Source organism: Podarcis cretensis, assembly GCF_951804945.1.
Source record: "Podarcis cretensis genome assembly, chromosome: Z".
NCBI lineage: Eukaryota > Metazoa > Chordata > Lepidosauria > Squamata > Lacertidae > Podarcis > Podarcis cretensis.
Genome location: NC_137184.1, coordinates 17,318,349 through 17,340,933, shown reverse-complemented (window position 1 = coordinate 17,340,933; position 22,585 = coordinate 17,318,349). Strand labels below are relative to the sequence as shown.

The window sequence follows — 22,585 nt, the reverse complement described above, 5'->3', positions numbered from 1 at the left end:
CTCACTGCATCTATGTTCCGCCTCCTGCAGCCTTCCTAGTAACCAAAGTAAATTCATTCTCTCCTGCAATTGCTTGTCAACATATTGGAGTCACACGGCAGAAAGGTTTGTGAGTCACGATTCCTCAGATAACCTTCCTTGCGCTTCATCACTATATTAAAAAAAAAAACAAGTTCTGCCTGTCACCACACACACACACACACACACAGAGAGAGAGAGAGAGAGAGAGAGAGAGAGAGAGAGAGATGAACTGAGATCACCTTTTCTTCAATGGGAGCATCAATGCTACAGACTGAGCCTCCTGAGAACTTGGGTTGGTGAGGAGGACATAGAGGTATAGATGTCAGGGGCTGGGGTTCCAAGACACATTACTATTTCTGCAGCATGGTCCCTGTTTCCAATATAGCCACCCACTTAGCATGAAGGGGGAGATATTTAGCCACAGACTCTTCTCACCCTTTGTGCTGGCTAGAGCCAATCAGAGTGAATGGAGGAGAGTCTACATGCCACCCCCAATCTTTGCTGAGCAATAGAAGCCAGAGGGTTCTAGGTGCCCATGTGGGATTATGTTTCCATTGGGAAATCAAGGCACAGTGGAGACTAGCGTCCTTAAGAAAAATGGTTTATTTTACACCTATAAACCATCTGAGGCCCTTCTCTATGTCCTCCAGCCCAAAGAGGTTTGGAGCATGGCAACAAGATAACAGACCTTTTCTGTAGTGGCTCCACAATTGTGGAATGCTTTCCCTAGAGGGGCTTGCCTGGCGCCATCATTACATGTCTTTAGGGCCAGGCACCAGACAAAAACATTCCTCTTTACCAGGCTTGTGGCTATTAAATAATCTTTGGTCTGTAAAAGTGCGGAGGAGATGACTGTTACTATGATAGGGTTTTGATATTTTTCAAAAAGTAAAAATCAGGACATCCCCAAAATTGTTGAGCTTTACAAAAACCTGCAATTTTCTGATTGACTTGCCTATGATCCAGGACAAAGCACTACCTATGATGACTGATGCAGTCCGTCAGTATGCTTTTTATTACATTTTTATTATTGATATCTTTTGATAAAGGGCAGTATATAAATTGAAACAACAACAACATTTAGCCTTCAATGGAGGGGGTGCAGAACATTATGCTCCAAGGTTGTCCCTCATTGCTCCTCTCATAGCTTCAGCTAGCTTAGGTCCAAACCAGCAGCCAGTCTTGCTTGCTGCCTCTTCCACATGGAGAATTGCCTTATTCCTCCATCTTCTTCCCAGCAGTCTTTGCAGAATATAGCTCCTTCCCTTTCACTTTCAGCATCCCCTGCCCCATCGCCCTGGCAACCTCCATTTCACATGCCTTCTGCAAAAGGCACATTTTCCTGTGGTGACATCATGCCCCCCCTGTAATCCTGGCAGCTTCCCCCTTTCTTGTCTGATGCTGAATGTATCACCTTTTGTCAGGGTAATGACTCTGCTATCTTTATTCTTGGACCGCACCTCTTCAAGCTCAGCTCCTGAGCAGGCTGACTTGACTTCAAACCGCACATTTGGTAATTTCAGAAATTAAGGGGGGAAGCTGGCACCCAGGAATTTTAGGGGATCGTTGGCCCCTGCAAACACGTAACAATATCCACCCTAGAAAATCACATCTGACCTCAGATGTGTGATAAACCTCTCAATAAAACCACAACAGAAGAGTTAGAAAAGGCATTAAAACACATAATCAAAAACAGTGACACTGTTTAACCCAACCAAGCAATTTCTCATTTCTCAGGAATCCTCCTGGTCGCCTCTCTCCTTCTGGGTACACACTGCAGTCAATTCTACATTTCAAAAACAATTATGGACTTTTTGCGTGAAAGAGAAAATGAAATGAATGTGTAATATCTGGATTTAAAGATGGGAAAATATTGGCTTATAGAAAATAGAATAGTTAGATGTTAAAGAGTGATTAATACTATATTTAGGTGAAGGATGGAGGAACATGTTTTTATCTTATTCCATTTTATTTTCTCTTTTTTCTTTTCTTTTCTTTTGCTTTCTTTTTCCTTTTTGTTTTGCTCCTGTTCTTTTTTGGATTAGATTTTAGAAATATTTCTTTTATCCTGGTGTATTATAAAAAGATACTTTGTATTGAGTATGAACTTTTGTAAATCTTTGGGTAAGTATCAATAAAAATATATCCCCCTCCCAAAAAAAGTGTCTATATTTCAAAGACAGCTTTCCAATGAACAAAGATTACCGAGTGATTCTAATGAAATGCATTTCCCAGTTCCCACCATCAAAAACACGGGGGGGGGGGGGACAGGAATTAACAACATTCCAGGACCATTGCTAATTTGCAGAAAAGAATCTCTTTGCAAATCAGTTCACAGTCCCAAGAACAGAAATGAGCCCCTCTGCAATAGCCTGTATGGGCTTTCCACCCAGTTCTTCATCTTATATATATATCAGGCCTTTTATTGGCATCACATACATACATCCAAAACAACTCAATACAGAATTACCACTTCCCCAGTGGCACAAAACATTTGCTAAAAGAAAGGAGGCAGAGCAGTCTATCATCACATCTCTAGGTCTCCAAGGAGATCAGGCGTCTGCAGTGTATTTCCACCACAAAAAACCAAATAGAGATATTTAGCCACTAACTTGGTGAGCTCCTGATCATTCCCCAGTAATAGAAAATAGTTCTTCTTCTTAAGTAAATCACACAGCTAGACAAATTTCCTTGTTCATGGGATCTTCACACAGTCCTCAGTTCAAGCAAATTTAACAGCCCATTCAGTGCTAAACTCACAGGTTCAGCCTCTCTGGTTGTGGGTCAGAAACTTCAAGCCCACACCCCAGTCCCCAAAAAAAGCCTCTGCAGCCACTTACAGGCACAATTTCAGGATCACATCTTCTCCCTCACTGGCACACTGGGGATCTGCTCCACCTTTCTGCCTTTTGGCCCAGGCCATCTCCTGGCCCCAGGGTCCCTCTGGAGAAGATGCATGGGAAGAACCCCTACAAGGAGTTGTTTTTTCTGTTCCAAGGCCAAGCATTCAGGCACACTGAAAATGCAAGGTGCTTCTGCTTCAAGAGAGACCATGCCAAATTATTTGTCCATGTACAGGCACAGAAGATAGTAGATCCAGCTGAAAGGCAACCCATGGAGATTTGCATGGATGGTTGCAATGCATCTAATAATAATAATAATAATAATAATAATAATAATAATAATAAAATTATCATCATTATCATTATTATTATTTATTATATTTACCCCACCTATCTGGCTGGGTTTCCCCAGCCACTCTGGGCGGCTTCCAACAGAAGATTAAAAATACATTAAAACATCAGTCGTTAAAAACTTCCCTAAACAAGTTATCTAGCATTTTTTTTTTCTATAGATCCCTCTTCACTAATATGGTGCCGTCCAGATGCTCTGGACTACAAGTCCCATCAGTTCCAACTGATGGGAATTGTAGTCCAAATCCTTTGGAGGGCACCATATCAGTGGTCTATAGAGTATCCCCATTAAAAGCATTTTGCTTGAATTTCTCTGTGGTTAGTACTTCTACCTGCAGTTTACAGAAACAGTGTAAAGAAACTTGCCGATGTCCTTCATCACCATTTAAAAACATTAAAAAATAAAGTTATTACCATCTTGAACAATATCTAGAGAGATCCCAGTTCCCCATTCACTGCTCGTTATCTTTTTTTTAGCAGCACCTGTTTAATAAACTTTATTTACAAAATACATTTGTATTGAATAGTTATAAGTTTATTGTATAACCTTAGGAAGTTATACCTTTAATCCCTGCCTTTTCATGGAGCTCTTGAGAGGAGTTAGTTCCCTTCTCCACGGCTCAGCTACACCATGTATACCCACCAGGAGCCAGGAGCTTTGGATGGTAGCCCTCCCTCCCTGCAGAACTCACTGAAAACTTTATTCCAGCAGACTTTTTAAGTGAACTCTTACTTTATAGTTTTAAGCCATTTTTAGCCTTACTGTCACTTGCACACCACTTAAGAGTCTGCTTTGACTTCGCTGGCATCCGTCTTGGGAGACGAAGGAGGCGTGTGCCTTTGGGGGTGAGGTCAAGTTGTTGAAAGGTTGCAGCACCGGCTGTGGCTGTAGTGACTGATGTGGGAGAGCTGTTACAGCTGGGGCAGATGAAGGCATCCAGTTGTGCAGCTGTACATGCACCAGGGCACTTCTTCTCTTTGCGCTCCTCCCAGTGGTCATTTTTCCTCCCGTCATTGCTATGGATACATGACCTGACTGTCTGCCTCCAGACCAGGGGCACTGGCACAGGAAGAGGAGTGCGGGGGGAGTGCACCGCCTCTGGCAGCATGATCCCAGTGAGGTGCCATCGCGGCTGTCCCCCCACCCGTGCTGGGTGCCCTGCCCCCACAGGCAGTGCACCACGCCCTCAGGGTGTGCACCAGCCATGCCCCCACCTGCTTTCTGCCCCCCAGTGCTGGAGCATGAAGCTCCGCCACTGACCAGGGGTCAGCAAACGTTTTCAGCAGGGAGCCGGTCCACTGTCCTTCAGACCTTGTGGGGGGCCAGACTATATTGGGGGGGGGGGAATGAATGATCTTCACCCGCCCGCAAAGAGGCCTGAAGATGCTTCGCTTTACCTGTCCCAGTTGTCGTACCAATACCTGCAGTTGGGCTTCTTCAGCCAGGCGCCATGGCAGGGTAAGAGGCTGCGTTGGCCGGCAGAAGACAGAAGCAGCAGCCCTGGCAGAGGAGCCACGGATGGAGAGGCACCGTGGAGGAGGAGACAGAGCCATCCGCCAACCCGCAAGCTGACTCCCACTGTCAACAGCGCCCAATATAGGACAAGATTGTTCCATCGCTGAGGAGAAAAGTGCCGCCATGTGTGAGAGGAAAAGAATGTGCGCATTGGTGATCCAACCGCTTGTGATCCACACGGCGATTCCCGGACCATCCACGGGCCGGATCTAGAAGGCAATTGGGCCTGATCCGGCCCGCGGGCCTTAGTTTGCCGACCCATGCTCCAGACCAGGGGTAGGCAATCTAAGGCCCGAGGGCCGGTTGCAGCCCAATCACCTTCTCATTCCGGCTCGTTAACGGTCCAGGAATCAGTGTGTTTTTACATGAGTAGAATGTGTGGTTTTATTTAAAATGCATCTCTGGGTTATTCGTGGGGCATAGGAATTCGTTCATTATTTTTTTTCAAAATATAGTCCGGCCCACCACATGGTCTGAGGGATTGTGGACCGGCCCACAACTGAAAAAGGTTGCCGACCCCTGCTCCAGACCCTTTCGTTTGTCTGCAAGGGATTCTCTACAGGTTGATGTTGCCAGCCTTCATGTCTTGTCTGCAGACATCTTTGCAATGCAGAATTGGTCTGCTTTAACTAAGCAGTACAGTATACAAATGGTTGAAATAAATGAGATAAATAGTTTACACCAGCTTTCTGATTTCCCATAATTCTTTGCAATAAGTCATGACAATTTCTTCCCAGTGTTCCATGTTGAAATCTTGATTAAATGCGAGCCTCCTCAGCCATTCAGATAAGCTGGGGGGGAGGGGGAAACAACAACAACAACCCCAAACCTAGAATAAGCCCAGCTCTGAAGAAGTCACCACCTTTGCAATCAAATTAAGATGAGCCTTGCAAAACATAGTTCAGGACAAATAGGCCTAGTGAGAGCTGTAGTACCATTTCCCAATAAGCTAAGCAGATGCTGGATCCATGGAGATAGTCATGGCAGCTTTAGCCTGCTTTAGCCTTAAAATGTTGCCAGATTAATAATTTTTTTGTTTGTTTGTTTTAGCATATGTTCAAGAACATAAAATGAATCTGAAAATATCCTGTCTGGTTATGCTCAAGATCCTGTCATGTACTTCCTTTACTTGGCTGGGTCAAACACTGTGGTCAAGGAGCAGGAATTTCCAGAAGAGGATGGGGGAGCGGGGAGTAAGTCCTCTGTTGCATTTTCAAAAGTTGGCAGTGATGCATACTCATGCACTCACTCACGCACACGCACACCCCATTACCAGAGCAGCTCTTGCATAAGAACATAACAAGAGCTGTGTTGGACCAGGCCCATCTAGTCCAGTATCCTGTTCTCACAGTGGCTGTGCAGATGCCTCTGGGAAACCCTCAAGCAAAACCAGAGCATAAGAGTACGGTCCCCTCCAGCAGTTTCCAGCAAATGGTATTCATATTATTGCCACTGTACTACTTACAGTGGAGGCAGAGCATAGCTAGCATCCATCAGTAGCCCTTTCCTTCTCCATGAGTTGGTCCAATCCTCTTTTAAAGCCATCTAGGTTGGTGGCCATCACTGCCTCCCGTGGGAGCAAGTTCCATAGTTTTAACTATGAAGGAAGGCTTTCTTTCATCCGTCATGAATCTTCCAAGTTCTAGGTGTTTTGAGAAAGGGAGGAAAACTTTTCTCTATCCACTCTCTCTATGCTGGGGATAGCTTTATTAACCTCTATCATGCTGCCGCTTACTTGTCTTTTTTCATTTTGCAAACGTTGATTGACTCTGACCCCCTCCCTGGAAGGTTCCCTGGAAACAGTTCTCTTGCTTTCTGTGACAGGAGACAGTAGGCAGAGGAGACGAGGGCCAGCACAAAAGAGAATGGAAATGGGAAATCAGGGTTGTATCCGTTCAGAAAAGAGCAACCCAAATGAATGGGGGGGGGTTGAAGTGACTCCCCTATGAGGAAAGATTGCAGCATTGGGGGGCTTCTTAGTTTGGAGAAAAGGTGAGGAAGTAGATAGAGAAAAGTTTTTCTCTGACTCTCGTTTCTTTTTGTATACTAAATTTATCTGTTATCACCCGATTTATTTTTGCATTTTGATCTGAGTAAACAGCTTGCATTCCCCTATTAAAATTTTCTCCAAATCCCATCTCCTCCATCACCTTTTTCAATGAAGCTCCAAGAAAATTTATCAAATGCTTTCTCTGCATCTATGAACATTAATGCTGCTTTTTCTCATTTCTCACTTCCAGATAACTCTATAATGTTCAATACATTTCTAATATTATCTTTGATTTGTCTGCCTGGAATGAATCCAGCTTGGTCATGGTGAATAAATTCTTTTAAGATTTTTTTCATTCTATTTGCCATAACAAATGCAAATATTTTGTAATCGTTATTTAATAATGAAATCGGTAGAATGCTAGAAGATGCAGGACATGTAAAATGCAGCACAGAGTTGAACTATGGAACTCCCTTCCTCAGGAGGCAAGTGGTGGCCACCAACCTAGATGGCTATAAAAGAGGAGTACACACATTCATGGAGGAGAAGAGGGCCAATGAGGGCTACTGGCCATAATGTCTGTGTTCTTCCTCTATAATTTGAGGCAGCAGAACTTCTAAATATCAGTTGCTGGAAACCACAGGAGAGGAGAGGACTCTGATGCTTGGGTTCTACTTGCTGGTTTCACATTGGGGCATCTTTTTGGCCACTGTGAGGACACTGGATTAGATCGATCCCTTGGGCCTGATCCAGCAGGCTCTTCTTAGGTACTTTTGTTACATTTTTATCATCAACCTATGTCAATAATATTAAGGGTTGGGTCCTAAGGGTAGGCAACCTGTGCCCCTCTGGATGTTGTAGAGTAGAACCCTTCTTGAACAAACAGGTAACTGGACTTTCTCACCTGACACAAGTAGAGCAAGGAACCTGAGTCCCTGATGCCAGAACAGAAAATCCAGACACCTGCTCTGATTTCAACCAACAACCATGGATGGTGTCATGGTCTAACCACAACTGGTGGGTACCACCTGGGCTACCTGTGAGCTAAGCTGCTAATGGGAGGGGACAAGGAGCTGCAGAAGTTTCGCCACACTTTGCCCCCCCCCAATGCATAGGCACACTTTCATGCACACGTTCTCCATTTTAAGAGAGAGAAACTTGCATTAAAAAGAAACAGCAAAAGCCACAGTTCTCAGGAAGAGAAATTCTACACACATTCAAGTGTCCTGCAGTTGGATTGAATTTCAGCATCAATGCAGGTGGAGGTTTTCTGAGATACCTGCTTTCTGAGGCTTAATAGACAGTCTCTCAAGATACGCTTGCCATTAATAATAATAAAAATGGGATATTAATTTTTCCCTCCCCCTAAACAGGAACCCCAGACATACACACATGCACACACACCTGTGTCTGAAATCATATCCTTTCCAGCAGAGAGGAGAGAGAAAAGTTTTATTTACTCATTTAAGATCATTTTTACACCACTTAAAATATAAAGCATCTCTAAACAGTGTGTAGCAAACTTTAAAAACAACAACAGAAGTATTACAAAGGTTTATAATAAAACCATCAATAGTAGGAGACTGCTAAGAATAGCAATGAAAAGTATTGTTGTTGGTTCTTCTTACTGACAATTTTATTATCTTTTTATATATTGCTTTGAATCTTTTTGTTTTTACAATCAAGCGGTGCATAAATTTTATGAAATAAATTAATTTCATATTGTGGAGCCACTCTGAGACTTTTTCTTGTGGGGATTGAATGAGGAAGGGGAGAATCGTGTATGCCACCTTAACCTCCTGGGAGGAAAAAGTAGGATATAAATGCAATAAGCAACTAACAAATAAACCGTCACTATGCCTCTTTTCCTTGTTTGCTTATTTCCTTTCTTTTTTAAAAATAAGGTTTTATTAAAGCTTTTTCATGATACAAGAAAATAAAAGAAACTAATCTGGACAAAAATGAAAACTGAGAGAGAAAGAGAAATGAAAGCACAGAGTCCTCTCACCTGGGACTTCCCTTTCTTTTCCAGGTGTCTCATGATGGGAGGTCTTCCCTTCCTTGCTTCTCACTCAGGGTCCTTCACCAACCATCCATCACCTTCCTGAAAGAGAGAGAAAGAGAGAAAGAGATAGATCCTTGGTGGCCAATAGTGCACCAGAGCAGAGGACACCAAAGGAAAACAAAAGAAGAGAGTTTCCTGATTTTTGTAATGACCAGATTTGATGCAATCCAGCAAAGTCTCATCACAACGCACCCAGTTTTCAGGAAAACATGTCTGGGTGCTGTGAAAGCCTGCATCTATTTAAAGAGAGCAGTGAATTTTCTCTTCCACCACCTCCATCTGCCTGTTCCTGTGAGCTGACTGTGTTCCACATCTTTTACCACATTCACACTGTATGTAAAATATCATTTGGCTTTGGAGATTCTCTTGGAGTGGGGAGGGTGGTTGTGCTATCAAAGTCTCAGCTGGTGAAATGATGAATTTTAAAAGTTTAGATGTGGCTCCAAGCCTCTACTCAGTCCCAAATGGTTTTGATTTTCAATTTAGATTGGGTCTTTTACGATGGAGGGACTGATCAAGGCCAAAGTCTTAATGACTTTGGGGAGGGGGGGACGACTTGAAAATGGAGCTCGTGGATGTGACGTGAACATATGAGAGTGCTGGAGGTGAAATAGTTAAACAGAATCAGAACCCAGGGGGGTGGAGTCAGAGGGACTATAAAACCAGTTCTGGGAGAGGCAAAGGAGTTGTTCGCTGGGAGTTGGGTGGTTGGTTGGAGTGGGAGTGAATTGGGATAGAGTCTGTGGGTAGGTTGAGTTAGTGTAGCGAAATGAGCTGAGTCAGGAACAGTTAGGAGCTAGGAAGACAAGTAAATATCTGAGAGGTGGTTTAGTGAGTGAGAGCAGGTTGCGGAAGTTGTAGGTCTTGATAGGCACCCCATGATTGTAATTGACTGATACCGTTTATGAAACCACACACTTGTTAGGTAAAGGTAAAGGTACCCCTACCCGTACGGGCCAGTCTTGACAGACTCTGGGGTTGTGCGCCCATCTCACTCAAGAGGCCGGGGGCCAGCGCTGTCCGGAGACACTTCCGGGTCACGTGGCCAGCGTGACATTGCTGCTCTGGCGAGCCAGAGCCGCACACGGAAACGCCGTTTACCTTCCCGTTAGTAAGCGGTCCCTATTTATCTACTTGCACCCGGGGGTGCTTTCGAACTGCTAGGTTGGCAGGCGCTGGGACCGAGCAGCGGGAGCGCACCCCGCCACGGGGATTCGAACCGCCGACCTTTCGATCGGCAAGCCCTAGGCGCTGAGGCTTTTACCCACAGCGCCAATAAATAAACAGAAGTTATGTTCCAACTTAACCCTGACTGGACTCAGTATTGTACCAGATAGGGCCTGGGTGATGGCAACGAGAAATAAAGTGGTGGCACAGGGATCAATAGACGGTGAAACGTCTGGGAACCCTGTGTGATCGCCACAGTAGAAGAAGAGTTTGGATTTAATATTCTGCTTTATCACTACCCGAAGGAGTCTCAAAGCGGCTAACATTCTCCTTTCCCTTCCTCCCCCACAACAAACACTCTGTGAGGTGAGTGGGGCTGAGAGACTTCAGAGAAGTGTGACTAGCCCAAGGTCACCCAGCAGCTGCATGTGGAGGAGCGGAGACGCGAACCCAGTTCACCAGATTACGAGTCTACTGCTCTTAACCACTGCACCACACTGGCTCTCAGTAGATTGGGAATCCCAATATTGTGAGAAGTAGGGTAGGCCCTAGACTTGAAGTCTCTTGTTGTCAGAGGGGAAATAGAATGGTGATAAGCTGGCACTGCAGGATATCATGAGTACATGCCAGGTAATAAGGTAGGAGATGAGTAGGTCCAATCTGCTTTAACAATTAAGGCTGCAATGCCACGCGTGCTTACCTGGGAGGAAGCCCCACTAGACCCAGCGTGGTCACCCTGCAGGCATTTTAACTTAATTCAAATCTTTATTATTTTAACCCATTTTTTATGTTCATCTTATATTGATTTTCTTGCATACCGTCTCTAGAGGTGGTTATAGTTAAGTAGTACCAAAACTGCCCCCCCCCAAAAAACCCCCAAAACAAATACTGTATGCAATTAGATTGCAAATCACTTTGAGGTGCTTTGTGGGAAGTGAAAAGAGTGCAGACTTATTTCTTACAAATGTGGAACAGGTTTTATGTGACACCAGTAGTGCCAGTTCTGCCAATTGAAGAGGTCAAGCAGGCATGTATGGGGTAAAGCAATATTGTGGGTCCCAAGTTGTTAAGGATGGTGGGCCTGTTCAAATCCCCCTTTGGCAGGGGACACAGCAGCGCCCTCCCTCTTTAATTTCCACACACACACACCACCATTTTTCTTCCTTCTTGCCCCTGCTACATTATGGATAGAAGTCAATGCCATTACAGAAGCACTCACAGGTCAAAGGCAGGTCAACGGGTTGATGGGGGAAGAAGGAGAATAGAGACCCCACCCCACCCCCGTCACCAAAAAAAACCCCAGGCGTGCCCAGCTCATCAGGGAGCCTCATCCAGAGGGGAGCTTTTCAGTGGGGAATGGAGTGGCCAACACTGTTTCAGAGCCATATGGGTGAATCTGTTCAGAGGTGGTGCAGGCGCTGTAGGATTGACCCCCCAAAACACACACACACATCACAGTACTAGTAAGTTTTTAAAATGTGACATGCAATAATAATAATAATAATAATAATAATAATAATAATAATAATAAATTTTATTTATATCCCGCCCTCCCCAGCCGAAACCGGGCTCAGGGCGGCTAACAACACTGAAGTAGTGCAACATTATAAAAACATTATAAAAATTAATTAAAATCAAAATTGATGGCAACCATAAACTAAAGTTTTGTAAAGCTTGCCAAAGGAGGGAGTCAGGCTGCGCCCTGACCAAAGGCCTGGCGGAACAGCTCTGTCTTGCAGGCCCTGCGGAAAGATGTCAAGTCCCGCAGGGCCCTAGTCTCTTGTGACAGAGTGTTCCACCAGGTTGGAGCCGCAGCCGAAAAAGCCCTGGCTCTAGTTGAGGCCAGCCTAACCTCTCTTTCAATAAAATGAAAGAGGAAATCCAGCCCTGAACAACAGTGCGCATGCCTATATGCTGTTTCGTTGCGCAAATTTCAGCGGCGTCCCAAGCACTTGACGCAGCAGTCATAAGAGGTCAGTCTCCCCTATTACAAGGACAGTTGAGATCATCCTCAAAACATCAACCACTGGGAAATCCAGGGTGGTGTAGTGGGTAGAGTGTCAGACTCGTAGGACCTGAGAGAGACCAGGGTTCAAATCCCTGCAGCTGGGCCACATGAAGCTCACTGGTTGTGACCTTGGGGGCCAGTCACTGCCTCTCAGCCTAACCTACATCACAGGGTTGTTGTGGGGATTAAATGAGAGGAGCGGGGAAACAACGTACGTCCTCTTGATTTCCTTGGAAAAGACAGTGGGATGTAAATTAAATGAAAGGAAGCAAAATAAATAATATCTAGAATGGTTGAGTGGGGGAAGGGAAGCTAGCATACCCCAGAAACAAAAAATTAGAATGCAAGGGGTTGTGTTGTTGTTGCTGTTGTTGTTGTTGTTGCTACAATTAATTTATTGTCTTTCAAACCACTGTCTCAAGGCAATTTACACATAAGATAATAAAAAAAACAGTTTAAACAACAAATGTATTGGAAGCAAGCCTTATTTCTTTAAAACAAGTACAATAATATAAAAAGCATGATACAAATAGTGCATATAAATAAAAAATATAGTAGTATTCATTGCATCCAGTGAGTCGCCTTCAGTGCTGGTCCTGTTCAGAAGGGACACACTGAAACATCCACAAACAGTAGTAATTTCAGCCTGTTAATCCCAATGGGTCTACTTTGAGTAAAACTTGCTTGAATGCAACCTGATGTCAGCCCTACTTAAAGCTGCCCCATTGAAATCAATGGATTTAAGTCAGCCCTTGAATTTGTCCTACTCTGAGGAAAACCAGCTTTAGTTTGGGGACAAATCCAGGCTGCAGATTTAAGTCTGACAAAAGAATGCATCTTTCTGAGGCTGGTGATCATCCCCGTTTAGGGCCATCCATCATCAATGTCCTCTAATGGGCTAACAGCCGGGATGGCTGAGTTCTTCCTCCTATTGGCCAGGAGGACCATCCATCTTGCTCTAACCCTATTTTTCCCCTCTTCTTTTAAAAAATGAGAAAGAAAAGGAGTTGGTAGGGGGAATAGAAAAATGAGCAACCCCTTTTCCCAGGGGGCTTTTGTTTGCTCATTCGAGTCCTGTGAAAGGCACATGGGGAAAAATTAAATCAAAGCCCAGTTTCTCTCCCAACCCCAACCCCCATCACTACTCTCTCATCCCCATCTCAGGGTTGCCATGAGAGACCAGAGTGATCCCTCCCCACATCTCTTTCTCAATAGAGCAACCTCTCTGGGAAGGAAAAGCTGATTAGTGTGATGAGTTGCATCTGTTCGCTGCTCTCAGCGCTGCTTGGTGGGCCTGCAAAATTCCTCCTTGTCCTTTGCGGCCATTTCCCCTGCTTATGAGCAAATTACTATTATGAAAATTCCGAGGCACAGATAATAGAATCTAGTCCGACCAACTGCAATGCAGGAATCACAATTAAAGAATCCCAAACATGAAAAACCTCCAGAGAAGGAAGGTCCACCACTTTCCGAGGGAGTCCATTCCATGGTCGAACAGCTATTAGGAAATTTCCCCCCCCCCCAATATTGCTTCAGAGTTGGCCTTTTCACCTGATTGGAGGCTATGTATACACAACATTTATTCCAGAATCAGTGGAGACTATTTGTTTTTCCTGCGTTGTCAACATGTGATCCAGACCCATTTCTTTTTTTCCTTTTTCCTTTTTCTTTTCTTTTTGTCCCTGAAAAGCAAAGCATACTTAATTTTTGCAACACATTCCCATTGGCTTGATCCAGCAGGACTCTTCTCATGTTCTTATGTCTAAGAAGTGACATGATAGAAGTTTATTAAATTAGGCATGTAATGGAGAAATTGGACAGAAAAAAGTCTCTCTCAATTTCATAACACTGGACATCTAATGAAGCTAAATGCTGGAAGATTCGTGAAGTGCTTCTTCACACAGCGAAAACCTGCTCTTTAATGCTGTATCGGAGCAAAGGGCAATCCACACAAAACCCGAATTGCCATTTGTTGTGCTTCAGCTTTAAAGAGCAGGTTTTCACAGGGAAAGCAGGCAAAGGAGCAAAAACAAAAGCAGCACTCAGACATAGAGCTTTACGGCATGGACCAGCTCCTGGAAAGAGCTGGGCAAAAGATAAGAGTGGATAAGCCCATTGATGTCTTGAAAAGAGGATTGGAGGAGAGTAAAGCTATCCATGAGAAGAGAAGACTACCTGGGAAAGACCCTGATGTTGGGAAAGATGGAGGGCACAAGGAGAAGGGGACGACAGGGGATGAGATGGTTGGATAGTGTTCTCGAAGCTACCAGCATGAGTTTGACCAAACGGCGGGAGGCAGTGGAAGACAGGAGTGCCTGGCGTGCTCTGGTCCAGGGGGTCACAAAGAGTCGGACACGACTAAACGACTAAACAACAACAACAAAGCTATCCGTGGCTTTCCACACAACAGTAGGTTAGGCCAAGGGATATAGCAACTGGCCTAAGGTCACCCAGTGAAAGCTTCATGGCTGACTGGGGGAACTGAACCATGGTGTCCCAGGTCTTAGCCTGACACTCAACAAATATACCACATCTTGGGCCCAAGACAACAAGAAGACCCCCCCCCCCACTGTCCCCCATTCACAACCTCTGAGGTGGGATGGCAATGCCTTTCTAACAATTCCATCATGTCCACAATGAGCTTCTCATAGGACCATGCCTCATAGTGTCCTTTTCAATCATACAGTTCTGGGTTGGCAAAAAATTGCTTTTGCAAGCCCAAAGGATAATTACTTTGAATGATTATCATGGAGTGCACAGTATGTTAAGTACTATCTGACAGGATGAATGCACTAAAGGCTCACAAATGTTATTCAAGATTCAGGTAGGTAGTCGTGTTGGTCTGAATGCAGTCGAAATAAATAAATAAAGATCTCCGGGTTGATGGACCTTTGGAGAACTGTTGGCAGGGGCCGAGACTGGGGAGGGGAGATGGTGAAAGAAAAATTGGGAATTTAAAGTGATATTAAAAAAAATTTTTTTTTTCTTTTAATGAGAGATGGGAAAATCGTGGAATGGAATCTTTGTGACCCTAGGAGAATCGTCCTAAGAGAATAATTTCAGATATATAAGTTTTAAGGAGAAATAAGATTAAATAAGATTAAATAAAGTAAAAGTGGATGGTTAATAGGCGAATGAGAATGGAAAATTACAGTATATTAAGATAAGTTATAAAGATAAAAATAAAGATGAAGGATTTGCTGAAATATCTATTTGAATTAGAATACAAAGAGGGGAGGTGTGAGGAGGTCAAGGAGATAAGTTAAGAAAGGGAGTTATATTGTTTTAACTTGTTCTTTTGTTGTTTTTTGATTGTATTTTTTTCTTTTTAGCTGTTTTTGCTTTTTTATTTCTCTTATTTTTATTTTTTTTCTTGGATGTGTTTTGTTTTTCTATTCTGTGTTCCTTTTTGTAACCTTTTAAAACTTGAATAAATATTATTTGGAATAAATAAATAAATAAATAAATAAATAAATAAATTGTCCAGTAGCACCTTAGAGACCAACCAAGTTTGTTCTGGGTATAATCTTTCGTGTGTATGCACACTTCTTCAGATACGAAGATGTTATTCAGAATGCCTTAATTAGGTCTGTGGTTCTCAGAATTCTGAACAAAACAATTTATTTCCAATAAATTGACACTTATTTTTTTAATAAAAAGAAAAGGTTTAAGACAACGAGGTTTTTGAGTGGGGAAGGGATGAGGGGCCCTTAAAAACTTATTCTTACCCTTAAACAGAAATTGATCAGGAAAATATATATTTTCTTTACACCTGGGAGGGGTTTGAGGGGAGGAATCAATTGATCTCTGAAACTGATCATACTTGGCTTTACAGGGAACCGTTTTAGCTGCATGGGGAAGGTCTGCAGCTCAGAAACTCCTAAGTTCCACCCTCAATGGCATCTCCAGGTAGAGCTAGGAAAGATTCCCTGTATGAAGCACTGGAGAGCTGCTGCCAGTCAGTGTAGGTAATCCCAAACTAGACTGACCAAGGCTCTGACTCGGTATAGGGAAGCTGCCTATGCTCTGGGCTTGCCTTATTCCAAACAGTTTCAGCTGGGTAATTCTGTTCCACTTGAATGCTGTGCAGGGGACAAGAGAATTCCTTGCCATTGAAGGTGGTTGCATGTGGTTTCTCTGCATTAGTTGCTGCCCAGGCCTCCCTGCCAGTCAAGACCTGTGTGGGGGTGGGATTTTGCCATACATCTCCACCCCATTGATGGCACCACTCAGATCACCCTGATTAAGGGATTTTACAGAATTCCTTTACCTCAGAGGAGGTTCTAATTGCTGTGTCATGTAGCATCTCAGGAGGCATGCCCTGAACACCGACTCATACAGAGGCACATTGTGCAGAGTTATCCCTTTCTGAGGGCGGTTACTTCTTGCTCTTTCCACTCTTCATAGAATTGTAGAGTTGGAAGTGACCACGAGGGTCATCTAGTCCAACCCCTTGCAATGCAGGAATCTTTTTGCTCAATGTGGGGCTCAAACTCACAACCCTAAGATTAAGAGTCTTCTGCTCTACTGACTGAGCTATCCTAGGAACACAAACCTTTCTGTCCTAATTGCTGTGTCATGTAGCATCAAAAAAGCTAGGGTGCATCAACAGAAGTATAGTGTCCAGATAAAGGGATGTCAAAGTACAGTTCTATTCTGCCTTGGTCAGACCACACCTGGAGTCCTGGTCCAATTCTGGGCACCACAGTTAAGAAGGATTATTGACAAGCTGAAACATGGGCAGAGGAGGATGACCAAGATGACCAAGAATCTGAAAACCAAGCATTATGAGGAACAGTGGAGGGAACTGGGTATGTTGGAAAAGAAGATACTATGGCAGGCATCTTCAAATATCCAACTCAATGTTAGGAACTACTTTCTGAGGATAAGAGCTGTTCAACAGTGAATGGACATCCTTGTAGTGGACTGTCCTTCCATGGAGGTTTTTTAGCAGAGGTTGGATGGCCATCTATCAGGAATTCTTTAGCTGAGATTCCTGCATTGCAAGGTATTGCGCTACATGACCCTTGGGGTCCCTTCCAACTCTACAATTCTGTTACTCTAATTGTGCAGTTACTTCCAACTTAAATTGGTGGCGGAGGAGGAAGCATATATTAACTATGGAAACCCATGGGACACCACAATATCCAGCCACTCACAGGAGAACTGCACTGAGGCCATGGGCACCATCCTCTGTTTGCAGAGATCAGGAGTGCAACTTGATGAAACACGGCAGGGTCGCATGCCTCTGGATGTCAGGCAAAGTTCACGGCAGCCCATGTGAAAGGAGTTAAAATTTAACAGGGGGGTTTGCAAAGCCCATGCCCTGAAATTGAATCCCTAGGCTGGGATGAGAGGCAAACACTATAGCCAGCCCTGTTGCTGCTCTTGGAAGAGATCTTTTTTTTCGGGGGGGGGGGGGTCTTGATCTCTGCCAGCTGGATCTCCACTAAGTGGGATGGTTCCACCTTTCCTAAAGGAGCATTTGCTTGCATCGCTTTCTTATTGAGGTTTTAAATGCTTGGATGAATGTCCTTATTGGACTGTTGGGTGCCTTTTTATATAGAAAAGTAGGATGAATATAAAATGGCATTCAGATTTAAAACAAAAACATGAGAACGTGTTAGATCAGACCAAGAGTCTAACTCTTGTCCAGCCTTCTGCTTCTCCTAGTCAGACGCTTCCAGGAAATTCACAAGGGGGACAGGAAAGTGACCACCCTACCACCATTGCCTCTGAGTGACAGGTATTCATATAGCCCCAAACATAGACTGAAAAGGGATGCTAAGGATCATCTGGTCCAACCCCCCACAATGCAAGAATCATAGCTAAAGAATCCCTGGCATATGACCAGCCAACCTCTGCTTGAAGACCTCCAAGGAGGGTTCGCTGTGTTTCAACTCTCCTTTGCTGAAGGTTATTAAATGGGGGTTGGATGCGGAGGTTTCAATACAGAGGCATCGTCCAACTGTTTGAATATGCTGGTGGAACTGAATGAAACTGAATGCTGGAAGACTGGTGGCCATTATCCACAATGCCTATGTTCCATTTCCACTGTTGGAAGCAGTATGCCTCTCAACAAGAGGAAGGGAGGAAGGGAGGCTGTTGTTGTTGCGCTCAGGTCCTGCTTGCACAGGCATGCTATAAAAAGCACTATGAGAGCAGGTGATGGGCCATTGACCTGGTGCAGCAGGCTTTTATGTTCTTAATTTCTCCCCTACACTTAATTTTGATGATAAAAGAACAATGATCTCCCACAATCCAGCTCTCCCAAGCCTGCCGCTAATGCTCTGGAAAGTAAACACTTCAGATCACTCAACTCCCCTTCCTCAACAAGCTGTTACCCAGGAGAGCTACTTGGAGAGGTTTATCCATGGTGATAGAACCGATTCCTTCATAAGCTATTTCTTCCCGTCCTGCTAAACACAGGTAGGGCTGTTAGCTTCCAGGAGACAACAGCATGGTCAGAGGCGTAGGAAGGTCAGGTGGTACCTGGTATGGAAAATTTCTTGTCAACAACTCCCCCCCCCCCCCACTGATTTTTTATTTTATTTTTTGCCTGCAAATATGGTTTTACTTTATTTCATATTTTCTTACAAAGGAATATAGATTCTGGGCCTCCGATAACAAGTAGGTGACTGTGGACGGATACTTAAATCTGCAGGATGGATTGTGTTTTGGCTTGTGTTGTTTTATTTATATTTATTTATTTAAAAAAAACCTGCAAAGTGGTTTACCAAAACAAAAAACATGCCAGTTAATATCTTGACCCTGCTCCACTGAATTGAAATTTCAGCCTTCACCACATAGGAAAACGGCCAAGTAAACAGCTATTTTCGTGGAGGAGGGTCAAGATATTAACTGATATGCATGAAATTTCATATATAGCTATATAATCCCTAGTGTAGTAAGATAAGACCTTTGGAGCAGGCATTTTCGAAAAAGCTTTTTATGAACCGCCCTAGTAGGGCAGTAACTGTTCCTTGATAATTTGTCACACACACCCCTCCATGACGGCACCTGGGGCAGACCGCCCCCCCCCCTTCCTATGCCCCTGAGCTTGGCTACAGAAACCTTGTACAATGTGCCAACCTGATCTTGGGAGAAGCTTCTTGAAGAGGGCTTTCTTGAAGCGGATGTTGCGACAGGACAACCCAGCCAGAGGGCATCAGCCAGCCATGCCGTCAGGAGAAGGGAGTTGCTGTTTGCCAGCAGCAGAAGTCTGATGCAACTTGTTCCTGGAAAACTGCCGTAATTCCCAGCCCAAAGAATATTTAATTTATTCATGCTGTACTTGGAATCATAGGACTGTAGAGTTAAAAGGAACCCCAAAGGTCATCAAGTTCAACCCTCCCCTCTCCACAATGCAGGATCCCACCCCTCTAGGTGGCTGCATGTCGACAGAAGAACGTGAGGTGCTGCCTTGTACCAAGTGTCCATCCAGCCTAGCATTGCCAACACGAACGGGCAGCAGCTCTTAACATTATTGGACAGCTCTATCTGATGCAGCTAGGTTTTGAACCTGGGACCCATGCAATGATGGCTGCTGCCCTTCCCCTAAAATTAAAGTAAGATTCTAGTCCTCATAGAGCTGAATGAAAAAGGGACAGAAGAAGTCGCTTTCTGGTGTACAGTGGTGCCTCTGGTTACGTACTTAATTTGTTCCAGAGGTCCGTTCTTAACCTGAAACTGTTCTTAACCTGAAGCACCACTTTAGCTAATGGGGCCTCCCGCTGCTGCCGTGCCGCCGTCATGCGATTTCTGTTCTCATCCTGAAGAAAGTTCTTAACCCGAGGTAATATTTCTGGGTTAGCAGAGTCTGTAACCTGGAGCGTATGTAACCTGAAGTGTCTGTAACCTGAGGTACCACTGTATCTAACGCAATGTTGCCTGCACTAGATGAGCCACTGGCCTGATCTAGCAAGCTGTTCTTATGTTCTTACCCCTCCTGGGGTTTTTTTTTCTTGGCCGAGGTGTGTTCTTGAGCTCTGAGTATGACTCTTAGTTACTTGGATGGAGAACAGAGCCTACTACACCAAAGTGAAAAATTCACATTTGTTGCTCCGCCCACTTTTGCCGCTAGCCCCGCCCACCACTGGCATGCAGCCCTTGGAAAGCTGCCCGGAACGGAATGCAGCCCTTGAGCCACAAACATCACCCGTGGATTACAGGAAAATGCATCCTCTCTCCTATGGATGCTGATATCTCTGCTCCCCACCCCTCCGCAAATCTGATTCTCTTCACTGATGCGCTGAAAGATGAAGCCATTTGGGTCTCTACTCTCCCTCTCTCTCTCATGCAAACAGTTCCTTGAAAAGCAGGGCAAAGCTACCATCCAATGCTTCTCCCTGAAGTCTTCTTGCACCTTGAAATTAAACCACCACCTGCTGTTCTGAGCAACTGATGCCAAACTGAGTTGCAACTCCCATCAGTGAAGCTCTCCTTTGCATATGAAAAAAGAGGAGGAGGTCCTGTGCCAGCGATGTTCAGATTGTGTGATAGAGGGCACCTGGACCAGAAGGGCAGGCCAAGACTCCTGAGAAGAAGCCTCCAGCCCATCAGCCCCCAGAGCAGGAATCTTCAGCTGTAGAGTCCAGCTATAAGGAGGAGATGGATCTTGTTCCTTGTGTGAATCCACTAGCACTAGAACTCACATCTTGTCCACCTAAAGAAAGAAGACAGAGGATAAGTTTTCCTCCCACTCTCATAATTACACTAGAACTCATGGACGTCCAATGAAGTTGAAGGTTGGAAGATTCAGGGCAGATAAAAGAAAGTCCTTCTTCAAGCAGCGCACAGTCAAACTGTGGCACTCACTCCCGAAGAGGGCAATGGTGGCCACCAAAGTGGACTGCTTAGAAAGCAGATTAAACCAATTCATGTTGAGGGCTATCAAGGGCTGCTAGCCACAATGGCTGTGCTCTGCCTTCATGGCTGGAGGAAGCAATGCCTCTGAATACCAGTTGCTGGGTGCTACAGGAGAAGTGAGGTGCTCTCCTTGTGCTCAGGTCCTGTTTGCAGGCTTCCCGTTGGGGGATCTGGTTGGCCACTGTGTGAACAGGATGCTGGACCAAATGGACCTCCTTTGGTCTGATCCAGTAGGGCTCTTCTTGCAGAGGTCTATTGTGAAAGCAGAACCTCCATGCCCAGAGGCAGTTTACCTCTAAATGGCAGATAATGGGGAACAACAATTGGACAATACTGTTCCACAGGTCCTGCTTGTGGGCTCCCCACTTGGGGCAACTGGGTAGCCACTGTCAGGAGAGGATACTGGAACAGGAGGATCATCAGCCGGATTCAGCAGGCAGATTATTATGGAGCCAGTGCAGCTGTTTTTAAAGGAGTGGGTTAAAATTATGCATTACATAATGTAAGTTATTAGCCCTCTCCTCTGTAGCTCTTTATTGCCAGGTGATCCTTGTACTTTCTGAAGTGGTGTAGAGACTCTGAGCTGCTGCAGACATCTGGCTTCAGTGTGGAGAACACAGCTCACCTTGGTAGCTTTCTTGACCTTTTCATTCTGCAGAAAACTACCCCCCCCCACCCTCCCACACACATACTGATGTTCTCTTACACTGAGCTGGTGGCTTAAGGGAGACCTGTGGAAACAAGGAGGGGGGAGGAAAAGAGAGAAACTGTTAGACAGCTCTCTGACATTTGCCACCTTCTTGTAGAACAATTGGAGAAACAATGGGTGAAGAGAAATCCCAAAGCTCAGCTTAAATTAAACACCTGTTTAATACTTGGGCATTTAACTCCCAAAGCATGTCTTTCTCCAAGAACTTTTTCTCCCATCTTCATATGAGGCAAACACACCTCTGAGCATATGCAAAGTATTCTCCTCTACCAAATAACCCCTGCTGCTTCCCAGACATCCCATGGTGGGTGATAAATGAACAGAAATCACAGATTCAAATCAGAACTCATCTCTCCTTAGTATAGATGTTGGCTCATTAAGAAATTAAGATGAGCTTACTGGAACATGCCCATAGCCCATCTAATCATAAGTGTGGGTTAACCAGCCTCATATAACCAACATGCTTAAGTCTAAGTCAGGCATAGGCAAACTCAGCCCCCCAGATGTATTGGGACTACAACTCCCATCATCCCTGACCACTGGTCCTGGAGGGCCAGGTTTGCCTATGCCTGGTCTAAGTAATACATGAGCAAGTTAATACCACAGAATAAGCTGATCTGCCAGGCTTAACTATGCCCATTTCCCCTTACCTTGGGAGGAAATAGGTAGCCTTTTTTTCTACCTTTAGTCTACCTGAGAAGCTCAACATGTTAGGAGGGCTAAGCTGGTTGCTCCAGCTGGGACTACATGGCTCTCACAAGCCACTTTTGAATTCCTTTACCAATAATTTTGAATTCCTTTACCACTTTGGAACAAAGCCAAGTTTAACTGCCTGTGCAATTTTTCTGAATGTTGTATGGGGAAAAAACACATAAACCTGGCCGTAGAAGAGTTTTTAAGTAAAGCATTTTTAACTCAGCAAATGTGGAGTCTTTTTCTATGCTAAGGGAAAAAGGGAACTCTTGGAATTCACTCCAAAGGGCATATTTCAGAGGTCTAACAGCATATGTTTCCACACTTTGTGATTTTAAACCTCTGTTGGGGTTC

At 44.5% G+C, this 22,585-nt stretch overlaps 1 long non-coding RNA gene across 1 annotated transcript; it reads right to left on the bottom strand.

Moving 5' to 3' along the window:
• Positions 1–4,861: 4,861 nt before the first annotated feature.
• LOC307207552 lies at positions 4,862–19,156 on the bottom strand. Its single transcript, XR_013834712.1, has 3 exons — positions 19,054–19,156; positions 8,730–8,825; positions 4,862–5,522 (listed from the first exon to the last, which is right to left on the bottom strand). It is a non-coding gene; the product is annotated as an uncharacterized lncRNA (long non-coding RNA).
• Positions 19,157–22,585: the final 3,429 nt, after the last annotated feature.